Source organism: Vipera ursinii, assembly GCF_947247035.1.
Source record: "Vipera ursinii genome assembly, chromosome: 1".
Lineage (NCBI taxonomy): Eukaryota > Metazoa > Chordata > Lepidosauria > Squamata > Viperidae > Vipera > Vipera ursinii.
In genome coordinates this window covers 87,735,007-87,751,280 of record NC_139512.1, presented here as the reverse complement: position 1 = coordinate 87,751,280, position 16,274 = coordinate 87,735,007, and positions in this window count along the sequence as shown.

The window sequence follows — 16,274 nt, the reverse complement described above, 5'->3', positions numbered from 1 at the left end:
GAAAATCAGCTGGACCTGAAATTCCTAGGGCAGGCTTATCTCACCTGCAAGAGAGCTGGCATCCTTCTTGCAACATGTCTGAACGCTTGATCTTAGCCCCAGACAGGAGAAACCCAGCATAAGGACTCTCCAGAACACTAGGTTAATGTGGGACATGCTGGCTGTGTCTTGCAAACACAATCACACTTTTTTTTTATGATTCATAGTAGGTCAGGAAGATGTGATAGTGAATAAGAAGGATAATTTGTCGGATTAGTAATTAGCTAGGATGTGAGGATCTTCCAGAAGACCTAAGCTTGCATCATATTAATAGCAGTTGATTCATCACAAGGACTGTTTAGGGATAAAACAGTCAGGTTTTTCCTAGTTTTCAAATTCTTAAGAAGTTTGGGATTTAAAAATAAAATGGCTTATATTCAAATTGTGCACCACAGTTTTATTTTCAGTAATTGGCTTGGCAACCCCAACTAAAACTGACACATCAGTCCAATGCAGGAAGACAAATAAGTGAAATATATAAATAAAGAGACAACTATATCAAGGATCATGAAAACCCAAGATACGAGTAGGGCATAACAAAAGTTTATGAATCTATTAAAATCATTGTCCATGACTCTGGAAAAAAATTATAAAAACCAGAAGGTGAAACTGTGTTGGCTAAAATGTGTTAAATGTTTTCTGAAGGTTTCCCAGCTAATGCTCTTAGTACTAATGCATCTCTGATTTTAAAGGAACTGGTTATCTTTTTTTAAGGCTGGATTTTTTTCTAAGAATTTTGATGCAGCCATTCAACAACAACAATGCTTCCAGGAGGTTTTTAATTTTTAATGTTTTAAATTATTAGTTTAGTGATTAAAACAGCAGAGGAAAAAATCAGAAGAGATTACAAAACAGAAAAGAAAGGGGGAAAAGCCAGTTGAAATAGGCCTCCAGTTAGTGAAAATACTGTATATCAGGAACAACCTGCTAACCTCATCTTCCTGCAGAGAATACAGGTGCTAAAAGGGCACAGAGCCTTGCCAGTCAAGAAGACATGGGACCTCAAGAGAGGATACATTGCAAAGTCAAGGCAAATCCACTTGCATTTGATCTATCCCTGGGGTCTTCAAACATGGCCCTTTTATGACTTGTGGACTTCAACTCCCAAATTCCTCATCCAGCATGCCTGGCTGAGGAATTCTGGGAGCTGAAGTCCACAAGTCATAAAAGGGACAAGTTAGAAGAATCCTGGTCTACCCAATCTAAAAGCAGACTTTTGGTAAGATCAGCTTTCAGAGGAAGATCTCAACCAAGGAACCATTTTAAGCTCCTTGAGTGCCTCATTTACCAGAATTGCAGACTATCCTAATTCCTATCTCTGCTTAGAATTGCCTTATCAAATGCCCTGGTGTTGAAAGTTGCATCCATTTGAATGTCTCATGATTGTCTGTTCCAAAAAGGTGACAACCTTCTTCTTGCCATCTATCAAATGTTTTCTAATTTGCATTTTATCAGGACTAACTGGCAGCAGCCCGCATGTGATTGTCTCTAAAAATTTATCTGCAGTAGATCCAGAGACATAGTGCTAAGATAAATGTGTAAAAAGAAACTCCAAAAGAATTTGTAGCATAGGAAGATGCCATGTAACAAATCAGGCCATTTATTTTTGCCACATAACATAACCACTGAATTGGAAGTTATTCTCCAGCCTCAGAGCCTTTTTAAAGTTATCCAAAATGGAATCTGGGATCTTTCTCCTGTAAAATATGAGTTTAAACATTGAGCTACAGAAAGTCTATCAGATGTGGACTGCAGAAATCTAGAGACCCACTACATGGCATGAAAGACATAAAGAAAAGTCTAATTTTGCTGCCACCTAGTAGCCATCTGGATTTTTTAAGTACAAAGGTACTGAGCTACAATCTTCCCCTGCTCAATATCAGATCAGGCCATTGAACTGTATCTCAGTTAGCGCTAGCCAAGGACCATGGAACCTTTTAAATTTAAAATGTGTGTACTACCAGTGAGTTATAGCCTTTCACTTAAATAAGGTAAAATACATTTTTATTTCTTTTCTTTAATTAAATGGATTTCTAAATCACCCGATAAGCAGACCTCTGTAGGCAGCCAAAAATGTTTAATCAAATATAATATAGCATGTATATAAAAATTAATCTGATTGTGCTGATATTAGTGACAAGCCCACTACTCAGGACTGGAATATTGGACTAGATTCAAATCCTCATTATACAGCAAAATTATGCAACGTTCTGATTCAGAGCTGAGTGGGGAGAGATGCTATAAAATGCACTGGGCCCTTATGTAATATAGAGTCCATGTTAAGAGACCATTCACTATTTCACCATGATGAAAAAGTAATTTTGCAACCCAATCCTCATATTTATGACCTTTGCAGGTATGTAAAGCAAAAGAAAGCTGATGTATATCATTAAGCCCAATTGTAGTTTCATGTAGCAATCACTTCGCTTTAGGGTAGAGTTGTGTCTATGGAGATTCTCATTCATCCAGGTCATGGTTTTCCCAAAGGTGCTTTTTTCTCGAGGTAATTGGACTTTTTTTTCCTTGAAGATGTTTTACTTCTCATCCAAGAAGCTTCTTTAGTTCTAGAAGAAGAAGATTATTATTAATAATAATAATAATAATAATAATAATAGTAATAATAGTAATAAAAATAAAAATAAAAAGTTGGAAGGGACCTTTGGAGGTCATCTAGTCCAACCCCCCGCTCAGGCAGGAAACCCTACACCATTTCAGGCAAATGGCTGTCCAGTCTCTTCTTAAAAACTTCCAGTGTTGAAGCATTCACAGCTTCTGGAGGCAGGTTGTTCCACTGATTAATTGTTCTACCTGTCAGGAAGTTTCTCCTTAGTTCTAGGTTGCTTCTTTCCTTGATAAGTTTCCATCCGTTGCTTCTTGTCCTGCCTTTGGGTGCTTTGGAGAATAGCTTGACTCCCTCTTCTTTGTGGCAGCCCCTGAGATATTGGAACACTGCTATCACGTCACCCCTAGTCCTTCTCTTCATTGAACTACACATACCCAATTCCAGCAACCGTTCCTTATATGTTTTAGCCTCCAGTCCCCTGATCAGCTTTATTGCTCTTCTCTGTACTCTTTCTAGAGTCTCAGCATCTTTTTTACATCGTGGTGACCAAAACTGGATGCAGTATTCAAGTGTGGCCTTACCAAGGCATTGTAAAGTGGTATTAATAAGTCACATGATCTTGATTCTATCCCTCTGTTAATGCAGCCTAGCACTGTGTTGGCTTGTTTGGCAGCTGCAGCACACTGCTGGCTCATATTTAAGTGATTGTCCATTAGGACTCCGAGATCCCTCTCACAGTTGCTACTATTGAGCAAGGTACCACCTATACCAGTGATGGTGAACCTTTTAGAGACCGAGTGCCCAAACTGCAACCCAAAACCCACTTATGTATCATCGGGTGCTGGGTGGGCGTGGCTGCAGTGGTAACAGCAGACTGGGTGGGACTAAAAAGTTCAATCTATCAATTCCAACTTTGCGAGATCTTTTTTTCCCCCGCAAGAAGTTGAAATTGATTGATTGAACCTTTTTTTTCCCACAGGGTTGCAGAGGCCTAAAGCGAAAAGGTTTTATAAAACCCAGCTGAAGGCCTAGGACTGGGGTGACAGCGCATGTGCCCACAGAGAGGGCTCTGCATGCCACCTGTGGCATGCATGCCATACGTTCGCCACCACGGCCCTATACTATACCTGTACATTTGGTTTTTCTTGCCTAAATGTAAAACCTTACTTTTTTTTCAACCATTGAATTTCATTTTGTTAGATAGCGCCCAGTGTTCTTGGATGAGTAGAGAAACGTCTTTAAGGAAAAAACAAAGCCCAGTTGCCTCTAGAAAAAAGCACTTTTGGGATAATTGGGATAATAATAATAATAATAATAATAATAATAATAATAATAATAATAATAATAATAATAATAATAATAATAATAATAATAATAATAATAATAATTTTATTTGTATACCGCCCTTCTCCCGAAGGACTCAGGGCGGTGAACAGGGCAAACATATAAAAATACAAAGATACAAAAGTTAAAAGAGAATTAAACAACTGCCCAGGCTAAAACAATAGATAAAAATATTTACAACAACAATAAAATCCCAACCCATCCCCCATCAGGCCAGGCCGGCTTGTTCGAACAAATGAGTCTTCAGATCGCGCCGGAAGGAGCGAAGGTCGGGCGCCATCCGGATAGTTGATGGTCCCAAAAGCTATCTGCATCTGTTGGCAATTTCTTAAAGGAGCAGCATCTTTTCTTGGTATCATGGCCATCTCAGGAAAAGATGGCTAACTCTATAGGCCTATTTCAGTGCTATCAGCCATCGCTCATAGGAAAAAGCCAAATAGGCAAAAGAAGGTTTTAGCATGTTGCAGATTGCAATTGTGATATGCCCGTGAGGTATATCAGGCCTGCTAAGATAAAAAAGAAAGTCTCAAAAGCTAGCTGTTGCTAAGATAAGGAGTATTTGAAGGAATCATATGTACTGTATGTTACTTTTCTTTCCTTTTTTTTTTTGGCTTGGGTAACATTTTTAACTTCTCGGTTCTCACTAATCATTTCAGTGTAGGTCACCTTCATGCTGCCTGTGAATCCCTCTCAGTTGTTGTTCCTGGAAAAAAATAATAATCTTATATATTTCAGACAGATATTTTCATCTGTGACTCATCAATCTGTTATTTGTCTTCTTTATGATTGTACGTGATTCACATGGGGAAGTGGGTCCGTGAAAACAAATGTTGGATAATCTCATGTGTAGTTTAACCCTTGCTGAATGCATTGCAGAAAGAATAGGAGATAACAATTTATTTATTTATTTTATTAAATTTATATACCGCCCTATTCCCAGAGGACTCAGGGCGGTGTACAGGGAAGATTAAAACAAACATACAAAAATTAAAATCAGATTAAAACTATTAATTAAATAAAGTCCCCGAAATTTAAAACTAAAGCCTAATAAAAATTAAAACCCCTCAGCCTGAGCCAGACAGCTCAAAGAGCCAAGTTTTCAGGTCCCTGCGGAATGAGCAAAGGTCGGGGGCAGTCCTAAGTTCCATGGGGAGCTGGTTCCATAGGGCCGGTGCGCCCACAGAGAACGCTCTTCCCCTGGGAATTGTTCTGTACCAGCCTACTACTGGCCCTGCAGATAAGGCAGGGACAACCCATTTACACGAAGGCAAGAGGCTGGAACTAAGCCTGCCAAATTTATGGACACAAAAGCAAACAGAGCAAAAACAAGACACGAACCATGAAACAGGAGCTATTCAAACGGTTGCCTTCAGCAAACCAGCCCTCCCACGCATTCCCCTTTTAAACAGTTCAGGGCGTGGCTTCTCTCTGCCTCCTTCTGAGGTGCCCCATTGCCTTCCTCTGTTTACTCCTGATTGACTGCCTCCTGCGTCGGGTGTCCTTGAACAGGGCCAGCTGTGGGTCATCTTCATCCACGCTGTCAGGCTCACACAGCTGGGTCTGCGTCGTAACCAGGTGGGAGGGGCCTGGCTGAGGGCTCTCATCAGCAAGCTCTCCAACCCCCTCAGCAACCTCTCCAACACCCCCCTCCTCCTCCTCCTCTGAATCGTCCAACCCAACTGCCGAACCCACAGGCTGACCCTGAATCACAACAGGAATAACCTGCCAGCATTCCCTAACCGGCGGTATCCTGAGAAGGCCCTCCCTGTGGGAGCGCACGGGACGAAGGGAGCTTGATGCCGGCAGCAGGTGTTCCCTCAGATAATTGTATATTGCTTTATTCTTACACTGAAAAATAAAATAAAATCAATATATTTCATTAAGGTATTTCTTAGCTACCTGGGAACAGATTATGCATCATAATCCTTGTTTGTTAAACTGGGAAAAATTGGATACTATATAGTAGTTTTCAAATATGGAAATTCTTTGGAATTAACACCACAAGCATTGCTAACGAGATTTCACTATGTAAATCATTAAGATATTTCCTGTTATTAAAATTAGTATGATTAATATATTACCATGATTTACTGATTACCCCCTCATCATTTTTTAAACCAACACAATCTATTCATACTATTTACTATAGTCCATACAATATACGTAAATGGATCTTACTGAGAAGGTGAAGCATAGATTTGTTTCTGATTGCCTGTGGAAAATAAAGATTGGTCGGAAATCTTAAGATAACATTTCTACTCTTCTCTTGCTTTTGTTAAGGCTTGGCTGGCTTTACCCAGTTGATATTTGTTTCAAGATTCAAGATCTTCACATTTCTCTTTACCTAAGCATGCTGAACAGTTGTGGATGTCCTTTAATAAAGTATAAGACTAGACCAGGGGTAGGCAACCTTGGCTCTTATGACTCGTGGACTTCAACTCCCAGAATTCCTGAGCAAGCCAGGCTCAGGAATTCTGGGAGTTGAAGTCCACGAGTCATAAAAGAGCCAAGGTTGCCTACCCCTGGACTAGACTATTTGAGGAATTGTCTCTTTCGAGTTGCATCTACCTGTCCCATTAGGTCCCTCAGGAGAGGTCTTCTCTGAGTCCTGTTAGGGAATGCCATCTGGCAGGACCCTGGAAGAGAGTGTTTTCTGTTGTTGTGCCCACCCTTTGGGCATCATCTCCAGAGAGATCAGGTTGGCTCAAATTCTACCCAAAAGGCCTTAAAACATGGTTTCATTACTACTTTTGGGGATTTGGACATGTGGTGGAGCCTACCAGTTGTTTTGTTGATTGTAGTTGGAGGTTTTTTAATACCTCAGCTGTGGATTGTGTTGTATGCTTTTTTATATAGCTCTTATTATCTTTTTAACATTGTCTTTTGTTTTTTATTTTGGTTTTAATTGCTGTAAGTTGTCCAGACTCAGGTATTTGATATAGGCAGCTATACCAATTTTTTTTTCTTCCAAGATGGCGGCGGCTGCAGTTTGAGTTTCGTGCACTCCGCAACGGGCTCCAAATGAGGTAGTCGGCATGGCAACCTGATGGGGAGTCGGGAGCAGAGACAGCTGGCTGGCATCGTTTTTGGTGGCGCTAAACCCCCCTTCTCCCCCCGGATGGCAGCAGGGGCCTACCAGCCTAGACATCGGCCGAGGTTTGGCCCTGCCGCCTTGGACTTACCGTCGGGCATTCTTTCCACTGTGGATGCCCTCCGCCTGTTCGGATGGGTGGTGGCGACCCAACAACTTGGAAAAATCCAACCGGGAGTCGGGAGCAAACACAGCTGGCAGGTGCCGTTTTCTAGCAGCGCAGAGCCCCCCCTCTCCCCCGGATGGCGGCAGTGACCTATCGGCCCGGAGATTGGCCGGGGTTGGCCCTGCCACCTTGGACTTATCGTCGGGCGCTTTTTACGTTATGGACGCCCTCCGCTTGTTGAAGTGGCTTCGGTGACTCGGTGGCTTGGAAAGCATGAGTGGCCTGTTCCTGGTGCTTTGCTTTGCTTGGCTGGTGGGAGCTGTTGTGGTGACGATGGCGGCCTAGAGGCCAGAGTATCGGCTGCGATCGGCCCTGGTGGTTTGGACTGGCTAGCGGGGCTTTCGTGACATGGAAGCCGGCGTTTTGCTTCGAAAAGTGGCGGTGGTGACCTAGCACCTTGAAAATCATCTATGGCTTCATCTTGACGTTTTTCACTGGTGGGTGTCTGGGTCGGAGTGGCAGTAGTGACCTGACAGCCTGAAGATCGGCCACGGTTCGGCCCTACGTAGAGGCCTCGGTCTGCTTGAAATTACAGTGGCTCGAAGATCTGTCACGGCCTGGTTTTGGCCCCCTGGATCAGCTGGTGGATGATCTTATGGTATGCAGGAGTTGCCTTGAATGCCCGATTAGAGGCCAGAGCTGGGTCTGATACGATCATATGTCCCTGCTCCTGTGACTCCCTATTTATAGTCCGGTATGTCCTGGGTTTCAACCGTAGTGAGAGAACGGTCTGGATTGGTCATAAACCACCCACTGATGTGAGAGATCAGTGGGATGGGTCCTCCCGGTGGTCTGCATTTCGTCCATTTCAGGTGGGATGCCCTGTGGCGGTGAGAGGGCGGCTGTGGCTTCTCTACCTTGATAGGCTCGGGTGAGAGTCGAGCTGAACTTGCGGACTGATACATGCTCCGGACTTAATCATTAACATCTGACTATTCATTTGGTTGCATGGCCCTGTGTGGATTTTAATATGACCCGTTTGCACTACTCAAGCACTGATTTGTATGCTCTCAGGGGGGTTCCTCCCTCCTGGGTACGACCTGCCAATATATCCCTTACTTCCCTTAAGGACGGGCCCAATTGTTGGGACCCCGAGAGTTGGTTGGGCTTAGACAGGAGCCTCTGGTGGAAACGTATTAAGAGGTCCCTGGTATGTTTTAGCCAGTTATTTTAAAGGGTTAGGGAGGGCGGAAGGGTAGGAGTGGGAGGGAATTGGAGTGTATTTCAACCAGCTGTCAGTCTAGGCCTGTGACGGTCCCCAGTGGGATGGGGTTGGGGCTTCTGGTTCCTTTAGTACTGGGGTGGGGTCGCAAATCCCCACGACGATTGGGAATGGCAGGGTCGTCACAGCTAGCTCGGGAGTTCATGGCTTCCATGACGGCCATGGACCTGACCCAAGAAATTCAAGGCCTGACTCATGGGGGGGTCACAGTGTTGACCTGGTTTTCTTATCTGGACAGTGGTTGGATGATCTGGGAGGGGGTTTGCCAACTATTGTCCCCCTGTCATGGTCCGATCACTATCTCCTGCGGCTGGTCTTCCGCTATGCCACCCCCCGCTGCTGGGCTGCAGAGCCGACCAGGTGGTTCCACCCCAGGCACCTAATGGACCCGGAACGGTTCCAGATGGCGCTTGGGTCTTTACCTATCTCCCTCACTCACAGCCCGGTCGATGCCTTGGCGGATGCTTGGGAAAGGGCTGCCACCGAGGCATTCTACCGTGTTGTACCCTTGTGACCCCTGACCCGGCGCAGATCCCGTTGGGCCCCATGGTTTTCTGTGGAGCTCTGGGAGATGAAGCATCAGAGACAGGGTCTAGAGAGCGGTTGGAGGTCCAGCCGGTCTGAATCTGACCGATTATGACTAAGAAGCTTTACAAGGTCTTATCTCGCGGTGATGAGGATGGCGAAGTCTAATTACTTTGCTGCCCTCATCACGTCCACAGATAATCGCCCAGCCGCCCTGTTTAGGGTGACTCGCTCCCTCCTTAATCAGGAGATGAGGGAGTAGCCCTTACAGGGGCGGGCCAAGGAGTTCAGTCATCATCTGGCATACAAAATCGCTCAGATCCGGGCCGGTCTGGACTCTGACTGGGCAGAGTCTGACACGGAGGAATCAAGCGGTCTTGAGCATGTTACCTGGACTGAGTTCGATCCTGTGTCCCCCGATGACGTGGACAGGATCATGAGGAGACTGAGCTCCACCACTTGTTTATTGGACCCATGCCCCTCCTGGCTGGTTTATGTGGCCCGGGAGGAGACACGAGGCTGGTTCCAGGCAGTAATAACTGCTTCTCTGAGGGAGGGTGTATTCCCTGCTGCCTTGAAGGAGGTGGTGGTGAGGCCCCTTCTCAAGAAGCCTGTCCTGGACCCAGCAATTTTGAACAACTATCATCTGGTCTCCAACCTTTGCTTTTTGGCAAAGGTTGTTGAGAGTGTGGTGGCGCATTAGCTTCCTCTGTTCCTGGAGGAAACTGATTATCTTGACCCGTACCAATCGGGTTTCAGGCCCGGGTACAGCATGAGATGGCATTGGTCGTGCTGGTGAATGATCTCTGGTGGGCTCGGGACAGGGGGCATTCCTCTGTCCTAGTCCTATTAGACCTCTCAGCGGCTTTTGATACCATCGACCATGGTATCCTACTGCGGCATCTCAGGGGGCTGGGAGTGGGAGGCACTGTTTTACAGTGGTTCTCCTCCTATCTCCTGGGCCGCTCACAGTCGGTGTTGATGGGAGGGCAGAGATCCGCCCCGAGGCCTCTCGTTTGTGGAGTTCCTCAGGGGTCAGTCCTCTCTCCCCTCTTGTTCAACATCTATATGAAGCAGCTGGGCGAGCTCATTCATGGTTTCGGGGTGGGGTATCATCAGTATGCTGATGATACCCGACTTTTTCTTTCCTCCCCGAACCAACCCAGTGATGCCCTCAACGTGATGTCACGTTGCCTGGAGGTGGTCCGGGTTTGGATGGGGAGAAACAGGCTTTGTCTCAATCCTAGCAAGACTGAGTGGCTGTGCATACCGGCATCTCGGGTTAACCAGTTTGTTCCATCGTTAATGATGGGGGGTGAGGTGTTACCCCCCCCCCCCGTTGATAGGGCTCGCAACTTGGGTGTCCTCCTGGATTCACGGCTCAGTTTTGAAGATCATATAGGAGCCGTGGCCAGGGGGGCTTTTGCCCAGGTTCGCCTGGTGCGCCAGTTGCAGCCCTATCTGGACCAAGATGCCCTATGCACAGTCACTGTGACCTCCCGGCTAGACTACTGCAACGCTCTCTACATGGGGCTGCCCTTGAGGACCACTCAGAGGCTTCAGCTGGTGCAGAATGCAGCCGCGTGAGTTGTGATGGGAGTTTCCTGATACTCCCATGTAATGTCTCTTCTCCGCGAGCTGCATTGGCTTCCCTCCGGGTGAGATTCAAGGTGCTGGTGATGACCTATAAAGCCCTAAATGACTTGGGTCCTGATTATTTGAGGGAACACCTGCTGCCGGCATCAACTCCCCATCGTCCTGTGCGCTTCCGCAGGGAGGGCCTTCTTAGGGTACCTCTGGTGAAGGACTGCCGGCGGGTGACTCCCAGAGAGAGGGCCTTTTCTGTGGGTGCGCCTGCCCTTTGGAACCAACTTCCTATGGAACTTAGGACTGCATCCGACCTCCGTTCGTTCCGCCGGGACCTTAAAACTTGGCTCTTTGAGCTGTCTGGCTTAGACTGAGGGGTTTTTAATTAGGTTTTAAAGTTTTAATTTTGGGGCTTAAATTTAATTACTTGTTTTAAATTTATTTTAACTTTTGTATTGTATGGTTTTAATTGCCCTGTAAACCACCCTGAGTCCTATGGGAATAGGGCGGTATAGAAGTCTGTTAGGAATATGGTGTTAGCCTACAACAGACATGTCAAACACAAGGCCCGGGGGCTGGATCCGGCCCGCAAAGTGGCTTCATGTGGCCCGCGAAGCCATCCTGGAAACAGTGAGGGAACGGCCCCCACTGCCTTGGCCCTGGCCCAGAGACCCTCCTTCTGCCAGAGACCCTCAGATCTGTCCCACTCCTGCCCAGGCCCCCATAGGCACCCTTGATGCGAATGATGTAGAGCTGGCCACGCCCACCCAGTAGGCTGTACACACTCTAGCCATGCCCACCCAGTAGGCCACGCCCACCCTGGCCATATCCACCCGGCCCCCTGAGGGCAACCGCAATGCTGATGCGGCCCTCAATGAAATTGAGTTTGACACCCCTGGCCTACAATGTTGGGTTGAAAATATATTAACCATGATGCTATGTCTTTAAGATGTTAATTGGCCAATGGGTGTGTAAGTGTTTTCATGGCCCTAAGAGGGAGCTAGTAACGTAGCTTCTTTCTCTCTCTGAATTCACTGCTCTCTACTGTTACTGTTTTTGCTCTGTTACCTGAACTGTGTATTGACCTCTGGACTGGTAAGAAAACTTTGTATTTTGGATTGCTACTTGGACTGTTTATTTTTGACTGTGCCTTTTTGTTTTTACACCACCTTAAAGTAAACTACTTTTTGCTTTTACAACTCAGTGTACTCTTGTGGCTTCTGTGTGGCTCTTGCTGCTCTCAGTACCCTTCCTTGTCTGTGCAACTCTTTGGTAGCACAAGGAGACCTCTGCACAACAAATTTCCTTAACAAAGTCAAAATAATAAATAAAATAAATAAACAAACAAATAAATAAAAATAAAAATAACTGGGAAATGAACTGAGAATGTGAGACCAGGAAATATTCCTGAAAAGTATCATTAAAATGCAAAATTATAGGTGCAACACACACACACAAACATATATATATATATAGCACACTAAAAAGCAGAGACATCACCCTGTCAACAAAAGTGCGTATAGTCAAGGCTATGGTCTTCCCAGTTGCAATGTATGGCAGTGAAAGTTGGACCATAAGAAAGGCCGAGCACCAAAGAATTGAGGCCTTTGAGCTTTGGTGCTGGAGAAGACCCCTGCGAGTCCCTTGGACTGCAAGGCGATCAAACCAGTCAGTCCTAGAGGAAATCAACCCTGACTGCTCTTTAGAAGGCCAGATCCTGAAGTTGAAACTCAAATACTTTGGCCACCTAATGAGAAGGAAGGACTCACTGGAGAAGAGCCTAATGCTGGGAAAGATTGAGGGCAATAGAAGAAGGGGACGACAGAGAATGAGGTGGCTGGATGGAGTCAGTAGGTGTGCGCTTAAATGGACTCCAGAAGATGGTAGAGGACGGGAAGGTCTGGAGGAACATTGTCCATAGGGTCGCGATGCATCGGACACTTCGCAGCTAACAAGAACAACATATATATATATGTATGTATATATATACACACTTCTCCCAGAAGAACGAAGCTGAAGCCTGAGGATGACGGATGAGATTTCGTCGAAACGTTGCCCTGATACCTCCAATTCTACGTGGGAAAAAACCTGAATGACCAAAGATCATATATATAAAGCTGAAAAGGTCTAGTCTGCCATGCAGCAACAAAGCACTTGCTTCTGCTTCTTAGTTTCCCAATAGTTCTTTATATTTTCAATAAGGTTTTTCTAGGTGAAGGGACAGTCCTGTACACTGTATTTTCACTGAGTATATGCTGTTGTATCCAGTGGCTTGCAATTTTAAGCATCTGTGATGTATCCCAGCACCAGTGGTGTTTCTAATGGGAAAAATTGCTTTCAAGAAGATAGCATCTTGCTTCGTCCTCCTGCCAAATTAAAGTGTATGCTTTCATTTGAGGAGACACCTGGCACTCCTTACTTCTTACCTGCTGGGATCCCATCACAGCAAAATGGTAACATGATTTGGATAAAGAAGCCCACATGGAGAACTGCCAGCCTGCCAGCATGGGAAGTTTGAAAGTGTAATAGAGAGAAAAATTACTTTGTGAAAGAATGGAGGTGTGCTTAAGGGTGGACTTAGAGAAACAGGAAGAGGGGGTCAAGCAAGCAGGCATTCATTAACTGAAAAATGTCTCCATTCAACTATTAGCCAGAAAAGATATGTAAATTTACTTGCATTTCTCCATATATACGTATGCACAGGCAAATATTTATTTATTTATTTATTTATTTGGATTTATATACCGCCCCTCTCCCAAGGGTCTCGGGGCGTTGTACAGGGCAATTAAACACTATGAACAACACATAATATACAAAAATTAAAATGAAATTAAACCAAATAGCCCTAAACAATAAAACACATTCTAAAATTTAAAAATTTTAAAATTTAAGATCTAAAATCCCAGTCCCTCAGTCCAGGCCGGCAAGTTCAAATAGCCAAGTCTTCAGGTCGCGGCGGAAAGAGCGAAGGTCAGGAGCCATCCGGAGCTCAACAGGGAGCTATTCCAGAGGGCAGGCGCGCCCGCAGAGAATGCTCTCCCCCTGGAGGCCACCAGTCGACATTCCCTGACTGACGGCACCCTGAGGAGGCCCTCTCTGTGGGAGCGCACAGGACGATGGGAAGTTAACACCGGCAAAAGGTACTCCCGTAAATAACCCGGACCCATGCCAAATATGTGGCAGAGCCCTGAATACATCTGGATATAGTCAACCTGGATCCCTATGGATGTGTTTTAAAGGAGGCTCAAAGGAACTAGAACTGGAATAAGTGGTTCTTTTGAAGAGACTTCTATAATATGTTCCTTCCTTGCTTACCTCTCAGTTCCTAATAAAATGCCTGGTTTGAAGCTTCCATTAGAGATTCCTGCTGGAAGAATTTTGTCCTACTTTTCTTCTCTCTTCCTCACTTCAGCGCTACTTGAGTTCTTTGGAGATCTTCCAGAACAGCGAAGTGTCATGAGAATATTATAAAAGGAGAAATAAAAACAGCCTGCATTATTCTCTAACTGTGTCTCTTTTCCAGCAAAAATTAAACCATGAGATGGCCAATCCCTTTTGGTGGCAAACCTGTGCCAGGAGCCAGAGCAAAACAGATCAAGGGAATATATTGTATGTTTATATTGTATGTTTTTAGAATTCACTATGTTGATTTTTAGGATAATATCATATATCTGGTGAAATTGATGGTGCTTTTTAAAATAAAATTCATATTTCTGGAATTATTTAAGTAGACTAGAAAAGGGAGAGATTCTATGAGTTTAAATGAATGCAACTCATGGAATAAAAATAGTTTTGATAATTGTACACCTCATCGAAAAAGTATTAAAGAAATTTTAATAAAGTAAAAACTATAAGAGAAACTAAAGGTAATAAAAATAGTAAATACTGAAGAATAAAGTAGAAAAAGAAAAAAAGAAAAGGAGAAAGAGGGATGGAAATTGAGTATTATGAAGAAGTGGTTTCCAATCTTCTTGACAGCAGTTAAACATTTTTACTTTGCTCTCTCTCTGTGTTTCTCCAGGTTATATCATAATTTCCTCCTCTCTATAAGCTACTCTTCAGAATTGTATATGTTGTACAGGTGCACATATTCTTCTCTGAAGTTATTATCTTGTAGAGTTAGGCCAAAAGTGCCTTTAAACTGTAGAAAGAGACTAGAATGGTCACTTGATTAGGCACAGATGAAAGTGTTGGAAGCTGCAGTCTTTAAGACATCCCACGGGTGTCAAACTCGCCGCATTCACATGACGTGTCGTGACGTATCACAACTTTTTTCAAATTGCCGGAGCTGGGGTGGGCGCAGCCTCCACATGATGCAACCGGCCCACGGGCCGGCATCAACCCAATATAAAACTCACAAATTGCCTTGTCAGTTAGAGGTAGCAGTGTCAGTCCCAATTTTGTCTTATATATATATATAAACAATTGCCTAAACCAGGGGATCCCAACCTGTGGGCCATGGCCCACTACCAGGCCATGGCCTATTTGCATAGTTGGCAGGCCAGTGCATGCATACACATGTGCAGCTCCACTCGCATGAACACCAAACACCAGCTTGCAGACCCACTTTCACTCACAGCTGCGCTAGCGCTCGCAGCCCCAATCACGCAAGGGACAGGCATGCACACCCACTGCTCACACATATGAAGCTGTGCGCATGCACACATGTGCCTGTCCCACACACAAAACCATCCCCTCTTTCTCCCCTCCCCCTCCCTTGCACCAGGTTGCCAACCCGGAAAGTTTGGGGAATGCTGGCCTAAACCTTTCACTTCAGGTGAACTGCATCTTAGCTCTGCTGTGTTTTATAGAAGCTGATGTTTAATTTGGATTGGGGTTCTGGTCTGGAAAGAGAAGGGAACAAATATTATTGTCCTGTCAAAAGCCCCAATGGATTTACACCTTAACCTGTAATTGATATGACATAGTACACACTGCCCCAATTCCCTATAGCTGCTTTTACAAAAAGAAACAACATTTTGAGTTAGTCGTACAGTTCAAATGTAATTTGTGGTTTGGCTCTTAACTTCACAACTGTAATATAATGGAAAGGTTTCCCTTTGGTATGCTTAGCCTGATTATTTTTCTGTGCCATGCTGTGGTCTTGCGATTAAATGTCATTTTGTCAATTTAGATCTTAGAGATGGTTTGTCAGAAGCATTGGTACTTCAACATTTATCATTGCCAACTCCAGAAATGGATATAATTACTATATAGTTCTTGTCTTTGCATTACAAATACCAATCTAGGCAGGCAGGAATTTTCTTTATCTTTCAGCTAGAAACATTCCTGAAACTCTATATGTAAGGGAACTGCGGTTAGATGTATGGATTGTTCAGGCCACTTTAAATCCAATAATATTTCTGGGGGGAAAAATAGCTAAAGGCTTAAGATTCTTCCATGCAAGTGAATGGGTGTTTCAATTGCTTTGCTCTGACTTGCATGTAATCCAGTTTTGACAAACTGGCCAACTGAACTATGCATTTTTAGCACAAATCTAAGAATAGTTGTTCAAGCATGAGAACTGCTGAGTTCAATGGGATATACTCTAAAAAAATATTTTTTGCACTCTGGACTCTCTGTCTTTTTATCTCCGTTAAGGAAATAAATTATCCCAACCTTTTCTTTTTCTACTTCCATTTAATCTTGTACATGATTGAATTAATGTAATAAATGGATTTAAACAAATCCAATATGTTCTTTGGTAAGTAATTAATTATTCCATGTGCTACAGTGT